This window comes from Abramis brama, assembly GCF_963993115.1.
Source record: "Abramis brama genome assembly, chromosome: 1".
NCBI classification, from domain to species: domain Eukaryota; kingdom Metazoa; phylum Chordata; class Actinopteri; order Cypriniformes; family Leuciscidae; genus Abramis; species Abramis brama.
In genome coordinates, this window is record NC_139963.1 from 63,222,229 (window position 1) to 63,237,875 (window position 15,647).

At 35.8% G+C, this 15,647-nt stretch overlaps 1 long non-coding RNA gene across 3 annotated transcripts; it reads right to left on the reverse strand.

Moving 5' to 3' along the window:
* Nucleotides 1–3,965: 3,965 nt before the first annotated feature.
* Nucleotides 3,966–6,927, reverse strand: LOC311096203. Of its 3 annotated transcripts, none has more exons than XR_014608977.1 (13): nucleotides 6,794–6,927; nucleotides 6,518–6,673; nucleotides 6,400–6,434; nucleotides 6,205–6,318; nucleotides 6,062–6,126; nucleotides 5,522–5,618; nucleotides 5,357–5,437; nucleotides 5,187–5,263; nucleotides 5,029–5,109; nucleotides 4,841–4,940; nucleotides 4,687–4,767; nucleotides 4,493–4,589; nucleotides 3,966–4,406 (listed from the first exon to the last, which is right to left on the reverse strand). It is a non-coding gene; the product is annotated as an uncharacterized lncRNA (long non-coding RNA). The 3 variants fall into 3 exon arrangements; XR_014608978.1 differs by having other exon boundaries at nucleotides 4,687–4,782; XR_014608976.1 differs by lacking the exon at nucleotides 6,062–6,126.
* Between the last annotated feature and the right edge of the window lie 8,720 nt (nucleotides 6,928–15,647).

The following is a 15,647-nucleotide window of genomic DNA, read 5'->3' on the forward strand; positions in this document are numbered from 1 at the left end:
TATATTTTGTTCATTCTTATAATGCAAAATTGAATTTTCAGAATCTTATCTCTAGTTATTATTATTCTTCTTCTTCTTCTTCCGCCAATGGAAGTCTATGGCAGCCCTATGAACCATACATAGGAAAATGATGAAATTTGGCACACTTGTAGTGATGGTAATGAAAAGTAATTGTAGCAATTTTTGAGTCTCTAGGACCAACTCTATAGCGCCACCAGCAGTTCAAAAATCCAACATTGAAATGGTTATAACTTTTGAACCCTTTGATCTAGAAAAATGAAACTTAGTACACCTGATTTATCTCATCATGCTGATCAGAACCAATATCTTACATCAAGACTCCGCCCATTACAGTAGTGGCCATTTTGAAAAGTACAGTATGCAGTTTTTTTGCTACTCCTCCTTCAAAATTGGTCTAATTTTGTCCAAACATGTACTCAAATGATCTTCGGACTGAGCCGCATAAAAGTACTGTCCCCGATTTTTTTGCTATATTGGAAAAAAAAAAGTTATGATGTCGCAAACTTAACGAGGTCGACCCAAAATTGGTTCAGAAGCTATAGCTCGGCCAAACTTTGATCAATCGAAACGAAAATTGGTACACTTCATCGGAAGCATGATCTGAGGTTCCATGCCAAAGTTGGGAACAGCGCCACCTACGGGTCATGACATATGGAAAATGCATATTTTGGCCAATAACTTATGAACAGTTTGTCAGAAAATTATAAACTTGGTGTCTATCGATTCCTTGCGTCATGTCGAATCTGAGGATATCTATTTTGCCAGCATTGGATGTACCACATCATAAGCTATATTAGCATTAAGTTAGCTTAGCATGCTAATCTCGTTAACATGATTTTGTGTGCTCATTCACACACTGAAGCCTCTCCTCTGCAGCTTTGTAAAACATGTCCTCTGGGTGGCGCAAGTGGTTCAACCATGCGTCATGAATCCCGAACCATTGTGGTCGTGGGTTCGAGACCAGTGTGGGGCGACTTTGAAATTGTGTATAAAATAATAATTTAAATTCCTTCCGGCTCTGCACTGCTGTTGGTGCTTAAATGCTAGCTGTGCTGCTGTAATTGATGTGCTTACTGTGCTTGATGTACATTAAATTTCTGATGTTTTGCTCTTCTGGCTCCGCATTGCGCTACAGCGGCTGTTGCTTGCTCTGCCTTGCAGGGCTTGGCCCCGTATTGCTGCTTGCAGCTATATTTATTATTATTATTCTTCTTCCTCCTCTTGAAGTCTATGGCAGCCCTATGAACCATACATAGGAAAATGATGAAATTTGGCACACTTGTAGTGATGGTAATGAAAAGTAATTGTAGCAATTTTTGAGTCTCTAGGTCCAACTCTATAGCGCCACCAGCAGTTCAAAAATTCAACATTGAAATGGTTATAACTTTTGAACCCTTTGATCTAGAAAAATGAAACTTAGTACACCTGATTCATCTCATCATGCTGATTAGAACCAATATCTTACATTAAGACTCCGCCCATTACAGTAGTGGCCATTTTGAAAAGTACAGTATGCAGTTTTTTTGCTACTCCTCCTTCAAAATTGGTCTAATTTTGTCCAAACATGTACTCAAATGATCTTCGGACTGAGCCGCATAAAAGTACTGTCCCCGATTTTTTTTATTCTTCTCTGATCAAAAGTTATGACGTCGCAAACTTAACGAGGTCGACCCAAAATTGGTTCAGAAGCTATAGCTCGGCCAAACTTTGATCAATCGAAACGAAAATTGGTACACTTCATCGGAAGCATGATCTGAGGTTCCATGCCAAAGTTGGGAACAGCGCCACCTACGGGTCATGAGATATGGAAAATGCATATTTTGGCCAATAACTTATGAACAGTTTGTCAGAAAATTATAAACTTGGTGTCTATCGATTCCTTGGGTCATGACAAATCCGTGGATATCGATTTTGCCATAATGGGATGTACCACGTGTCCGCCATTTTGAATGATGTCATAATTTGCAATATCTTTTAAACTATTTGAAATTTCTTCACCAAATTTGGTATGGATCATCATTAGCATGGCCCGAAGGTACATGAGAAGTTTGATCACAGCGCCACCTAGTGTTCCAGAGATATCATTGTTTTTTGAAAAAACACTTATAACTTTTGCCAACATTGCTTGAAATTTGATTTCTTTATGTCAATATATTCCTTGGCTTATGCCGATTTCAACGATATCTCATATGTTATTTTTCAACAATGTGACTGGCCGCCATATTGGAGCGAATGTAAAACAGTTTTTTCGCTACTCCTCCTTCAAAATTGGTCTAATTTTGTCCAAATATGTACTCAAATGATCTTCGGACTGAGCCGCATAAAAGTACTGTCCCCGATTTTTTTGCTCTACTGGAAAAAAAAAGTTATGATGTCGCAAACTTAACGAGGTCGACCCATAATTGGTTCAGAGGCTGTAACTTGTGAACAGTTTGTCACAAAATCATAAAATTGGTCTCTATCGATTCCTTGCGTCATGTCGAATCCGAGGATATCTTTTTTGCCAGGATTGGATGTACCACGTCATCATAAGCCATAAGCTACATCAGCATTAAGATAGCTTAGCATGCTAATCTGGTTAACTTGCTTTTGTGTGCTCATTCTTACACTGAAGCCTCTCATCTGAAGTTTGTGATTGTACATCCTCTGAGTGGTGCAGTCTGCTAAACCATGTGCTTCTAATCCTGAGCCGTTCTGGTTGTAGGTTCGAACCCTGTGTTGGATGAGTATAAAAATTGTGTTGATTCCTGTTTTGTTCAGGCATTTTTCTAATCTATTGCGCTAATGCTGCTTGTTTTGATTTCATCCATAAGTACTTCTGAACCTATCTGTTCTTCATGTACATTCTATTTCTGCTCTTTTTGCTCTTCTGGCTCCACATTGGCTAACCATAAGTTACATTAGCATTAAGATATCTTAGCATGCTTAACTGGTTGAGATGCTAAGTAATTCTTTTGTGTGCTTATTGTGTGCTCATTCTTAATCTGAAGCCTCTCCTCTGCAGCTTAAGCGTAAAATGCTAAACCATGTGCCATGAGCCCAAACCATTGTGTTACAGACATAGTGTCTTTCTGAAAAGTAACTCATTAGAATATGATATGTGGCACATTCATATAAAGATTAACGCTTGACTTGATTTATTGAACTTTGGCATCTTGGTAAAAATGTAAAAAAAAAACAGTTTTCCCAATGGTACTACTAGATGAGTAACAGTCACATCACCCAGAGGTTGTGAGTTCGAGTCCTGTCCAACTTCATAAAATGGTTTCTGTATTTTCCAGTTAAGTATTTTTTTAATCTTTCTTCTGGGATTAGAAACATTGTTTATTCTATGTTGAGTCTCACCTGAAGTCTTGAGTATTCAGAAAGTTTTGTGATCAAAAATGATTTCTATAGCAGTCCTTGACAATCTACTATTCTTGCAATGTAAGCATTTTCTTCATATTAATACTTTTTGCCTTTATGTGTTCATTCTCATGTCAATTTCCTTTTATGCATTGTGTGTAGTGAGCTAGAGAGTAGAAGGGTGTGATTTGATGTTGTCATGGTCTAAGTAAACCTATTTTTTTTTAATTAAGCTGGCTTTTATAAATTAAGTTAACTACATAAACTATTATACATGCATTTGTTTGGTTTAAAGCTTTAAGTATTGTTAAAGTTAAAATTAACATTCAGGTTGGACAACGTTTTAACTATTGTCCTGAAGACACTTACTAATTTTAGTATTTCAAAACAATAAAAACAACTGTTAAATAATAGCATACTACAAATTAAATGAAAATTATGTAAATGCTCTATCCACTAAGCTGTTTTATGATGCACTTTTTGTAAAAGACACCAAGTTTGTGTAGAATCAATTCATATACTAAATATAGTCTATATCCATTTAGTACAAGTAGAAAATCACTGACAGTAAAGTGAAGTAAATGGCTACAGAGACAAAGTATATTTCAATCATTTTATTAAAAAGAATCTTTATTACATATTTATCTTGAACATGTGCCTTAATACCCCAGTGAGCAAGCCAAAAGGCGACAGTGGCAAGAAAAACTCCCTTAGTAGGGTGGAACATCTTGGATCAAAGGGTGGAGCATAATAGTAGGGTGGAACATCTTGGATCAAAGGGTGGAGCATAATCAGCAGAGTGGTAAAGGAAGAAACCTTGGGAGGAACCAGACTCAGCCGGGGCAGGCCATCCTCTTTTGGCTGGCACATATTAAGTAACTGTACATAGGCCAAATATAATACAAGCCATCCATTCAACATTGTTACTGTGGAGATGTATTCAGTAGTAAAATAAATTAATTGACTGCCTGCATACGTTTAAAGTTCTTTCAGAACATTTTCTGAATTGATAGTTGACAAGACTGTTGTTGTCACTATTGCTAGAGGGGAAAAGCAATAAAGTTATCAAAAATCACAAAATTATATGTTTTCAGTAACACGTTTGAATATATTCATTGTATATTACCTTTTTTAATCAGTTGTATAATTTACAGAAGTTCATGCAGTAGAAAATCTTGCGATTGGTATATGGGAGGAAGTTATGACTTGTGCGTTTCAGATATCTGCAAAGTTTACATGCGTTTAACAAACTGCTTGGTGAAAGTAAAAGGTTTACACAAAAAACATAGCCATCAATGTAGAAAATGTCTGTTAGCTTACCTTTTTTCAGTAGTGAAAAATTGTTTATGGAGTTTATGGACCTCAGAATATCAACAGTGGTTTTTGAGTTGTTGCACAAATCTGAAAGTAGATTAACTAGGGCTTGAATGAAAGCGTTTCAATTTCAATTTTGCAGACATGCAATGAAATATACCTTTTTTATCAGCTGTGGGCTTCTTTATAGGAGTTCATGGATCAGAAAATCTTGTGATGAGTACATGGAGGAAGTTATGACTTCAGTGTGTTTCAGAAATCTGAAAATATTACATTCATTAAATGCTCCAAGTGAAGTCTTCACATAAAATATTTTGCAGCTAACATAGACATTGTATGTTAACTTACATTTTTGTTGGTAGTGGACATTTGTACAAGGGTTTGTGGACTTCAGAATATCAACAGTGGTTATTGAGTTGCTGCACAAATCTGAAAGTGTACCATTAGTAGATTAATCAGTGCTTGTATAAAAGTCAACAACTTAAATTTACTTCAATAAAATGTACCGTTTTATCAGTTGTGAACTTCTTTATAAAAGTTAATGAAGCAGATAATCTTGAGATGGGTATATGGAGGAAGTTATCTGCAAAGATGACAAGCATTGAACAAACTGCTTGGTGAAAGTAAAGGGTTAACAAACATTTTCTTCTTAATGGCAATGTTTTTGTTAGCTTACCTTTTTGTCAGTAGTGAAAATTTGTATAAGAGTTTATGGACCTCAGAATATCAACAGTGGTTATTGAGTTGTTGCACAAATCTGAAAGTGTACCAATAGTAGATTAATCAGGGTTTGAATGAAAGCGTTTCAATTTAAATTATGCAGACATACAATGAAATATACCTTTTTATCAGCTGTGGACTTCTTTATAGGAGTTCATGGAGCAGATAATCTTGTGATGGGTATATGGGAAATTATGACTTCAGTGAATTTCAGAAATCTGCAAATATTACATTCATTCAACAAAGTGCAATAAGTGAAGTCTTCGCATTAAACATTTTGCAACTAACATAGACATGGTCTGTTAGTTTGTATATGGGGACATTTGACATTTGTATAGGGGTTTGTGGACTTCAAAATAACAACAGTAGTTATTGAGTTGCTGCACAAATCTGAAAGTGTACCATTAGTAGATTAATCAGTGCTTGTATAAATGTCCACAACTTAAATTTTCTTCAATCAAACCTACCATCTTAATAGTTGTACGATTCTTTATAAAAGTTAATGGTGCAGATAATCTTGTGATGGATATATGGAGAAAGTTAGGACTTTGGTGAATTTCAGAAATCTGAAAACATTACATTCATTGAACAAAGTGCAATAAGTGAAGTCTTTACATTAAAAACATTTCGCAACTAACATACACATGGTCTGTTAGCTTACCGTCATTTGTATAGGGATATGTGGACTTCAAAATATCAACAGTAGTTATTGAGTTTCTGTACAAACTTGAAAGTGTACAATTAGTAGATTAATCAGTGCTTGTATAAATGTCAACAACTTAAATGTACTTCAATAAAACTTACTGTTATATCACTTGTGCACTTCTTTATAAAAGTTCATGGAGCAGAGAATTTTGTGGAGCAGAGAATCTTGTGATGGGTATATGGAGGACGTTATGACTTCAGTGTTTCAGAAATCTAAAAAAATACATTTGTTGAACTGCTGAAGTGAAGACTTAACAATATTTTGCTACTAATGTAGACACTATGTTAGCTTACCTTTTTGTCAGTAGTGGACATTGCAGTCTATAAATCTGAAATTATATTGTTAGTTGATGTAGTGCCTTAAATATTTTCTTTTTAAACTATTAAAATGTACATAATCATGTCAACTTACCTTTTTATGTGAAGTTTTCTAGATCTTTTTTAGATGTTTTCTTGAAATCCTATTAACTTAATTGCATTTTATAAGACAACTGTAGGAATGCAGGCAGTCTTTGTGGATGCTTCCTATGCTGATTGGAAGCATCCAGTGTTGTTTGGATGGCTTAGACTAGGGCAGAAATTAGATCAAAAACAATTTTTCAACTAAAAACCAGAGACATTGTCTTAAAAAGATCAAGACAAATCAGATACACAAATTGAACAAATGAAATGCATAAACAACAAAAACCTTGACTGGATGTAGCTTTGGAGCTCCAGAAAGAAGAGCAATTATGGGAGGTGCTGGGTTGTGCCCGATGAACAATGGATAGAACTTGGTATGGAATGGTCAGGACTGTATGGACCTTGAAATCTCAAGATGTGTGTCACATGGTATGGACAAAAAAAAGAATAGACAGTGCAGTTATATACATTTCTTAGTTCAGCGTGCTGCATAAATCAGACATATTACCTTACATGACCAAACCTTTCTTGATAAAATACTAGTGGACTTGCAGAAATTACAACAGAAATAATTTTCTGAACACTTTAACTGTCATCGTCCCGTATGCAGATATACACTGTCCCGTTTACTCTAAAAAGTAGGATATGCATATTATCCCCTAATATATAATATTATCTTTTATATTGCCTTTTTTTTATTACATCACATATTTTAGTAGTTATCATAAATTAGGTATCATTTGAAAGCTTATGATCTCAGAATTCATCCTGTGAAAACGGTTTTGAAATTGGACATTGTGTTACCATAGAAATGGTACTCTAAATTATTTTATCAGGCTCCTCCACTTTTGGGCGTCATGTTTCATAATTTATGATAAAAATATTTTCTAATCTTGAGAAAACACATTGTCAGAAAGGTCTGAGCCTCAAGGTTCCATATTTTGTGACAGAAGTGATATTTGGACAGAAATTTATTAATTTGTTATGGTAGAATGCATACAGTTAAATTCAATGGAATTCAATGACACCCAGTGGCTATTTTTGGTAATACGCGTAAACATCTCATGGGAACTTAAATTTTTTTGATATCCAACTTCAAATTTGGAACACAACTTGGTTACATATGGCTTTGATTTATAGTAATTGTTTTGTAAAACATTTAGTAATATATATATATATATATATATTATATAAAAGAAAAATATTTAATAATATTTGATTTAATGTAAAATTAAACTTCAATAACTGCTTTCATTTCAGTAATAATCTGCTATTTTCTCCCTTTAAGACCAACTTGGGTCTATACTCCAAAACATTCTTGAATTACAACCACTTAAGCTTGAATAGTGCATTTTAATGTCCATTCTCAAAAAGGGGGGTGACAGGTAAGGGGTTAAGGCGAGACACTAAAGGGGAATAGGGTAAAATTTTAAAATAATAGATATCACCATGAAACTTCCTCAGTTGATTACTTAAAGTATATAAAAAAATGTATTACAAGTTTTAGAAATTTGTATGTTTAATTATGCAAATTAGGCATCATGTCACTAAATATGCACGATTTTGTATATATTTTCAGTAGATAGATCTGAACATATGATAAAGCCAGGTGCAAAATTATTTTTTCATTTGGTTTACACAAAAGATGAAAATAAAAACTTAGAGGGATTTCAGGATGCTTTCATTAACTAGGGAATCAAAATATACTGTCCATGGCCATAAAAAAAATAAATTTTCGCCATATTTTTTTATTAAAATGTCACATAAATCAGGCCAGGAATGATTTATTAACAAATCCCTCTGAAAATATCTTCAGAATACTGCTAAGTGTATAACTGGAAAGTTTGGTGTACATAGGTGCTACATAAGCGGAGAGGTTTCTACTGGAGAATGACAATAAAATACAAAAACTAATTTTGAGAAAACGGCAGTTAAAGATTTAATAGTTCTAAATGAGATTTCTTCGTTAGCTTTAAATCCCCCTTTGGACATTCACGATTGATTACTGATAGAAAGAAAATGCCCATATTTGGTTTACATGGCATTGTGCAGGAGACTCAAAGCTTTACAACTATCCCGGTCATGACAGACTTCAGTGAACAGACAGATCTCAGCATGTCATGTTGGAATACTAACTTCCTGGTAAATTCGGGAGAAACTTACTGCCGCAAGTAAACAAAATGTAATAAAATAAACATCTTCATTTTCAATGTTTTCTTTATAGCAGCTTGAAATAATACTTATTGAATTAGTAAACTAGCCCAAAATCTCAAAACTGACCACTGCATGAAAAATCGATGTTTTTGTCTGCTGTGTCTCACCTTAATGATATGATTTGAAATAAATGGTCTAATAACGTACCGTTTTCACTTGTGAACTTGAACAGACCTCCATGGACCTCAGATTAATTGTAGCATGGTAGGGGCACATAAAAGAAAAATGCAGTTATACAGTCTTCATTATGTGCCAGAAATGTCAATTACTTTACTGAAACTAGTACTGCTTCATGGTAACTATAATAAGTTGAAACAATTTCAATTGTAACATTTTCTGCATCTTTAATATAGACATGGTCTATTAACGTACCCTTTTCAGTTGTAGGACATTGCACATGTTGACTGTATCCATGGACTTCCAGTAGTTTCTTAATTGAAGATGATGTTAAGATGTCCTCATTGAAGTCTCCCATAATTACTTTCTTTCCTGGATGTTTTTCCAGCTCAGTAATAACATGTAACAGATTTTGTCGAAACACATCAATTTGATATGAATTAGGCCTGTACAGCAGAGCAGCATTCAAACTGATATGTGGAACTGAGAAGTACAAACATTCCAAATTGCAAGGTTCTGGAATGATAACTTTAAAAAACATGTTTTCACAACAGTAAATAGCAACTCCACCTCCTCGCTGTTGTTTTAAATTACTGAAAAGTGGAGTGCTGTTGTCATAGCACTTAGCTCTTGGATTATGCTTGAAAATAAATCCTGGTATTTGTACTTGGTCTTCAACTTTTAGCCATGTTTCAGTTAAACAAATACAATCTGCATTCATAAGTTGTCTGTGAGCTTGAATATCTTGAACATGAGCTTGAAGACTTTGCACATTGTGAAGAGCAATTGTAAATATACCAGGTGTCTTTGAGAAAGTGTGACTTTCTAATGGAAATTTTGGTATATTTTTCATTGCCAAGTCAATTTGATCATTACAGTATATTACAGACTCCTTGAAGTTTTGAATTATTAGTCCATTGAGAGTTCTCACACGACTCAATGCAACATATGCTTGTCCTGAAGTAAATATCTTGTCAAGGGATACGACAGCTTTATCTACTGTGAGCCCTTGCACTTTGTGAACAGTGCATGCCCATGCCAGTCTAAGTGGAAATTGGCGTCTTAAACCACCGTTGGTTGTGACTTGATCTTCTTGAACTTCAATTACTGTAGAATTTTGGGAAAATCTATGTCGTTGGTTTGATCTCTGAATTTTTCCCACATTTGGATCATCAAATTCCACATGAATGGCTGATGGAAAGTCATCATCATAATCATCTTCCTGTTTTTCACTTCTGCTAATATGGACAACTGTACCAAAGGCTCCATTCACAAGTCCATCCGAAACATCAATATTTTTCTTTAACATAACTCTTGCTCCAACACCCAAGGAAACACATTTAGCCAAACATGAGTTGAAAACGGTTGAATGAAATCCAACTTTTTTTTCAATCCTTCCAGTTTTTGGATTTCTCACAAAATCTTGAGCTCGAATACTGATTGCCTCAGGACAAACCTCATTTAGTCTCTGAATATTGTATTCATCAACCTCTTTATTTGTAGGAAATATATGAACATCCCCGCATTCTTCTCCTGTTTCACGTTGCTTCAACATGTTGATGTCACTTGAGCTTAGAGGTTCATTTTTTTTACGAACTCTCAGACGATTTAAGGTTTCAGCAAAAGATACATCTTGTTGCCGAACAACTTCAGTTAATTCAGCAATTTCAAAGTTGTTTTCCCAAAGGTTCACTCCTTTTGGATCAGCATAAAGTGGAGTTCCTTTGACAGGCGGCAGCTGATAAAAATCTCCTACAGCTACAAGACTTACTTTTCCAAAGAGGGAGTAATCACCAGTTTGTTTGATTTGTCTCAATCTCCCATGAACATATGACAAAAGGTGATGGTCAACCATGGATACTTCATCAATAATCAAAATCTGCAACCATCCAAATTTGGAACGCAGAGAATTGATTTTGTCATCACTTAGTGGTTGATATGGCAATTTGACATTAGCACCAATTGAAAAAGTGGTGTGTATGGTAGCAGCTCCAATGTTGTATGCAGCTACTCCAGTTGATGCACATAAAATCACACTCCTATCATCAGGGTTGTCAGACAGCTGAGACAAGAGTCTAGAAGATTCATAGCATATTGCTTTGATTAAATGGCTTTTTCCTGTGCCTGCTCCACCAGTAACAAACAAGTGAAACGGTTCAGGATTTTCTCCATGCAGTTTTTGTAAACACCAGTCGCGAACTTTGTAAAATATCGCAGACTGTTTAGCATTTAATGATCTTAGTAAACCCAATGCTTCATCTCGAGACATTGCAGCATTACTGTTTTCAATCATGAATGCAGTTCGAGGGTTTGCTACAAGATCTGGAATAAGTGTGTCAGAATCATCTTCTTCAGGAAGTACGTTTTTCTTCTTTAGCTCAATACATTCATGGCGCTCCTTCTCTGTTTCAGGACACAATGCAGCCCAAGCATCTTCCAAATCAACACCCAGCTCCAAGACCTGTTGAGCTCTGTCCATTTCATCACTGTCCTTTTCAAACAGTGCTCGATTAGAATCAACAATAGATTTTACTTCGGTCACATTTCTTCCACATTTCACAGCACCATTGTTGTAGAAATCCTCATAAGTGTGGAACTTATCAGGCTTCAGCTGACAATCTTCAAAATGTGGTAAAAAAAGTTGTAGTAGTGAATGATAGTACTTTTCTGGATCTTTTGTTGGTGAAAATCTTGGATACCTTATTACTGCAGGTTCAGTTCGAGTTCTTCTTACCATATACCCACAATTGTTGTTAAGCTTGATCACATTTTCTTTATTTTGTGAAGATAGCTCAGATGATGACAATATCCTGTATTCTGAACAAAAACTGCCCAGACATAGAATCTCAAAATGTTCTGTTTTTGGTCTACTCTTGTATCGGTCAACCAAACTGTTCATCCAAAAACTGTTTACTTCACCAGAATGGTCATCTTTGTTCTGGAGAACACGCAAAGGCAAACTCATCTTCACAGGATCTGTTCCAATTGGAATAAACTGGACTTTGCGAGAGCATTCTTTCAAGTGCATACCCGTTAGGCGGTACACTGCCTCTTGAGCTGAAACTTCTCTGTTGTGTAGATATACACTTCCCAACATTTTTAACGATGATCTTGCTTCGAGATTTCCATTCATAGCTTCATTTTGTGCGCGTTGTAACAACAGTCCCATTTCTTGTTCTGCTTTTGTGATGTAACTAATAATATAAACCACTACAGAGTAAGCATCTGTGACATACTGGATATCCATGTTGCCTTGCCATGCGCGCAATAAATGAGGGTTATATTGATTTACCCAAACATCTTTTGGACTTCGTTTCAAGACGACACTTTTCTTTTTAGAACATTTCTTGTACGCCTTCTCAAACACAGCTTGATTAATTCCAATGGATTGGAAAAAGGCATCGGCTGAATCAAAATTTACTCCAGATTCTGTTAACACAGTTTTCATTTTCTTCAGAATTGCACTTGCAGTCTCATTTCCATCATTGCCTTTCAAGTCATCTCGTATGGCTCTTGTTATAAATGTGCGGCTAGATGGAGGTCGTGGAAAATTAAATCTACACACTGTGTTTTTCTTCCGGCATGTCTTGGAATGTCTGCTGCTGTGCTTTTGAACACTGTTCACAGTCTCATAAAGTTCTGCGTCATCATCTCCTGGTGTCTCACAAGTGATGTAATGATCTATGAAAGCAGCAACCAAAGCATCATTGTCTTCATTGTCTTCATTTAACTTTGGAGCATTTTCAACCCAAAACAGACAATGAACATGAGGAGATCCACGCTGTTGAAACTCTACACGATAAAAGTAGTCTTTTATCTTTCCAATAGGTTGAGCGGGTGACATAATGACATCTTTCAAAAAACAATGCCATCTATAATCAAACATCCTTGCAGCAGTGACTGGGTTTCTTCTAATTAGTCCACATTTCTCAGACCAGTCAAGCTCATCAACACTGACATTTTTCTGTTCTTGCTCCAGGATGGTGTTGATCATTTCAGGCCATCTGAGATCAGCAGAGCTAAAGGATGCAAAGAAAGTTGGAATACCTAGTTGTCTTATCAGTGCAAAAAGGTCTTTTTGAGTTGATTGCCAATAGGGTGGCGTTCCACGGACTGGTCTCAAAAACTTGTATCCTTCATCATAATTCAATATTTCAGCCAATGACTCTGGGTTTGTGAGCATATCCGAAGTTACTTCTTTCAACAACCTCTTGTCCGACCCTTTTCGCAAAGCAATGGAAACATTAGATACAATTTGATCCAACTCTGACATATATTGTGCATAGAAAATGAAGTCTGTGCTTTGTGCAAAACGTCCATCTGCGTTGAGGATTCGTGCATTTAGATATCGTGACAGTGTGATTTTTTTCTCTCTCTCATCATGGAATGTTGGACCACCAGTTGGGAAGAGAACAGGGAAACATTTTGCTTCATTGCTTTTATCAGAAAGTAATTTAATAGGACTGTTACCTTCAGCTGGTGCCACATTTAATATATCTTGAAAATGCTGATCAATTACTTCTGAACCAAGATTGACAGGTTGTAAACATGTGTCTGACAAAAGACCACTCTGCTCTTTGATGTAAGTCAAGTCTTCCTCTGGCTGTTCTTCAGTATCATTTTCCTCTTCACTCTTTTCAACTTCAGCTTGTTCCTCCATTTCTTCAGCAACATTCTCTTCTGGTTCATTCAAAGAGTTGATCCATTGTTCATTAATCTCCACATCCTTGTACCATTTATTGCACCTGATCAAACATCTCAGAGCATTTCTAACACGATCAGTGTGAACATGCTTGTACTCATAATGCCCTTTGTAGGTTAACTTGCGCTTCAGTTTTATCCTTATCATCTTGTCATCACATTCATTTCGTGGAAGAATATTTGACACATCTGCAGTATTTACAGGAACACACACCACAGGTCCATGGCAGCCATTTTGTTTTCCACGGGGAAGACAGAGTAACTTCAAAAAAGGAATATTACGTGCCACAAGATGTTGTTCTAAGGAGTTAAGACACTTTAGTTGATTTGGAATGTCCACCAAATGCATATTGTTAGCAACACTCTCTTCAGGCAGTTTTCCACTGATGATTTTTCGATGACAGGTTGGACAAATCCACAATTTGCACCTTGGAGAAAAACCAGAAGGATTATGACATTTTTCATCACAAACATGTACATACCTCAGTGTGATGCATCTTCTTGCCAAAGCAGCTATTTTTTCTCCTTTCTCTTCATAGCATTCTGGTTTGCATTCAGTAACCTGCTTTCTGAAAAGTAAACGGTGACAGACACAGCACACAAACTCTGGACCTCTACTCACTTCTTGACGAAAACTGGCAATTGTAACACCAATGTCTTTGTGTTTTTCCCTTTTTTTTGCATATACCTCACAGCCTTTTTGTATTTTACTGAAATGAAAGTTTACATCTTTGTGATATTTTGTCTTCAAATACTCACGCACTCTTGCTTTAAAGACCAAGTTTTTAACATATTTATTCTTAGAATACTCACGTACTCTTGCTTTAAAGGCCAGGTTGTGAAGATATTTTTTCTTGGAATACTCACATACTCTTGCTTTAAAGGCCAGGTTGTGAAGATATTTTTTCTTGGAATACTCACATACTCTTGCTTTAAAGGCCAGGTTGTGAAGATATTTCTTCTTGGAATACTCACATACTCTTGCTTTAAAGGCCAGGTTTTGAAGATATTTCTTCTTGGAATACTCACGTACAGTTGCCTGAAATGAGACATTATTTTTATATTTCATCCGAGAATACTGACAAACACGTTTCTGAAACTGAATATTGCTTGAATACTTGGCCTTAGAACGTTCACGCTTAAACAAACATGCATGACAATCTTTTAAATATTTATCACGAAGAACTTTAATTTTTTTCTGTCTATAATCTTTATCACTACAGTATTTTGTTTTGGCATAGTCAATTTTATTCTGTCTGAAATCAATGTCATTATCATACTTGGACTTCTGATCCTTCAGTTTTTTCAAGTATCTCTCTTGGTCATTCTGTGCAGCATCGCTTACCTTCCTTTTACGCAGACATGGCATTCTCACCTCATTTGAAGTGGCATTCCCACACTTCCCTGCGCAAATGTCTTGATCTCTGTGCTTAACACATGTCACAACTTCATAATGATTACCATTACGGTTTTTCAAATATATTGCATTGTTTGCAATTACCTCTCCAGTAGGTTTGTGTGCATTCCACCGTCCATCATTAAAAGTCATTATGGTTGTTTTAAACAGATCAGCAGAAGCAAAGATGTCAATTTCAGTGACCCATGACCCAGAATAATAGACTCTAGATTGTGTCAAGTAGTCCTCTACTGAAGTATACTCACTTCTCACATACCTCTCAAATATTGAAGCATTCATTTTCAGGTGTTTGACAACTGCACGACGAATCTTCAAATGCTTGTCCTCACTTCCACAAATTGCATATGCCAGTGATCTGAAAAAGCAGTTACCATCTGGTTTGATACTCTTTGTCTGACACGGACCTGCAATGGGACCAAAGTTTGTTGCAACATCACAGTCACTGTTATCATTTGTCAGAAGCAAGAGTTCACATAAAGCTTGCTGATCTCTAAGAGTCAAGGGAGAAAAAAATATTTCTGGAATTGAAACATCAGTAATTATTATGTCATCTACTACAACATTTTCAACATGAGATTTTTTAACCCGTTTCTCAGAGACCTGCTCATCCTGCTTTTTTCTTCTCCCCCTTTTTCCTTTACTTGGCAACACGTTACACACTGGTTGCGACATTGAAAGGTCAGTGCTTCTT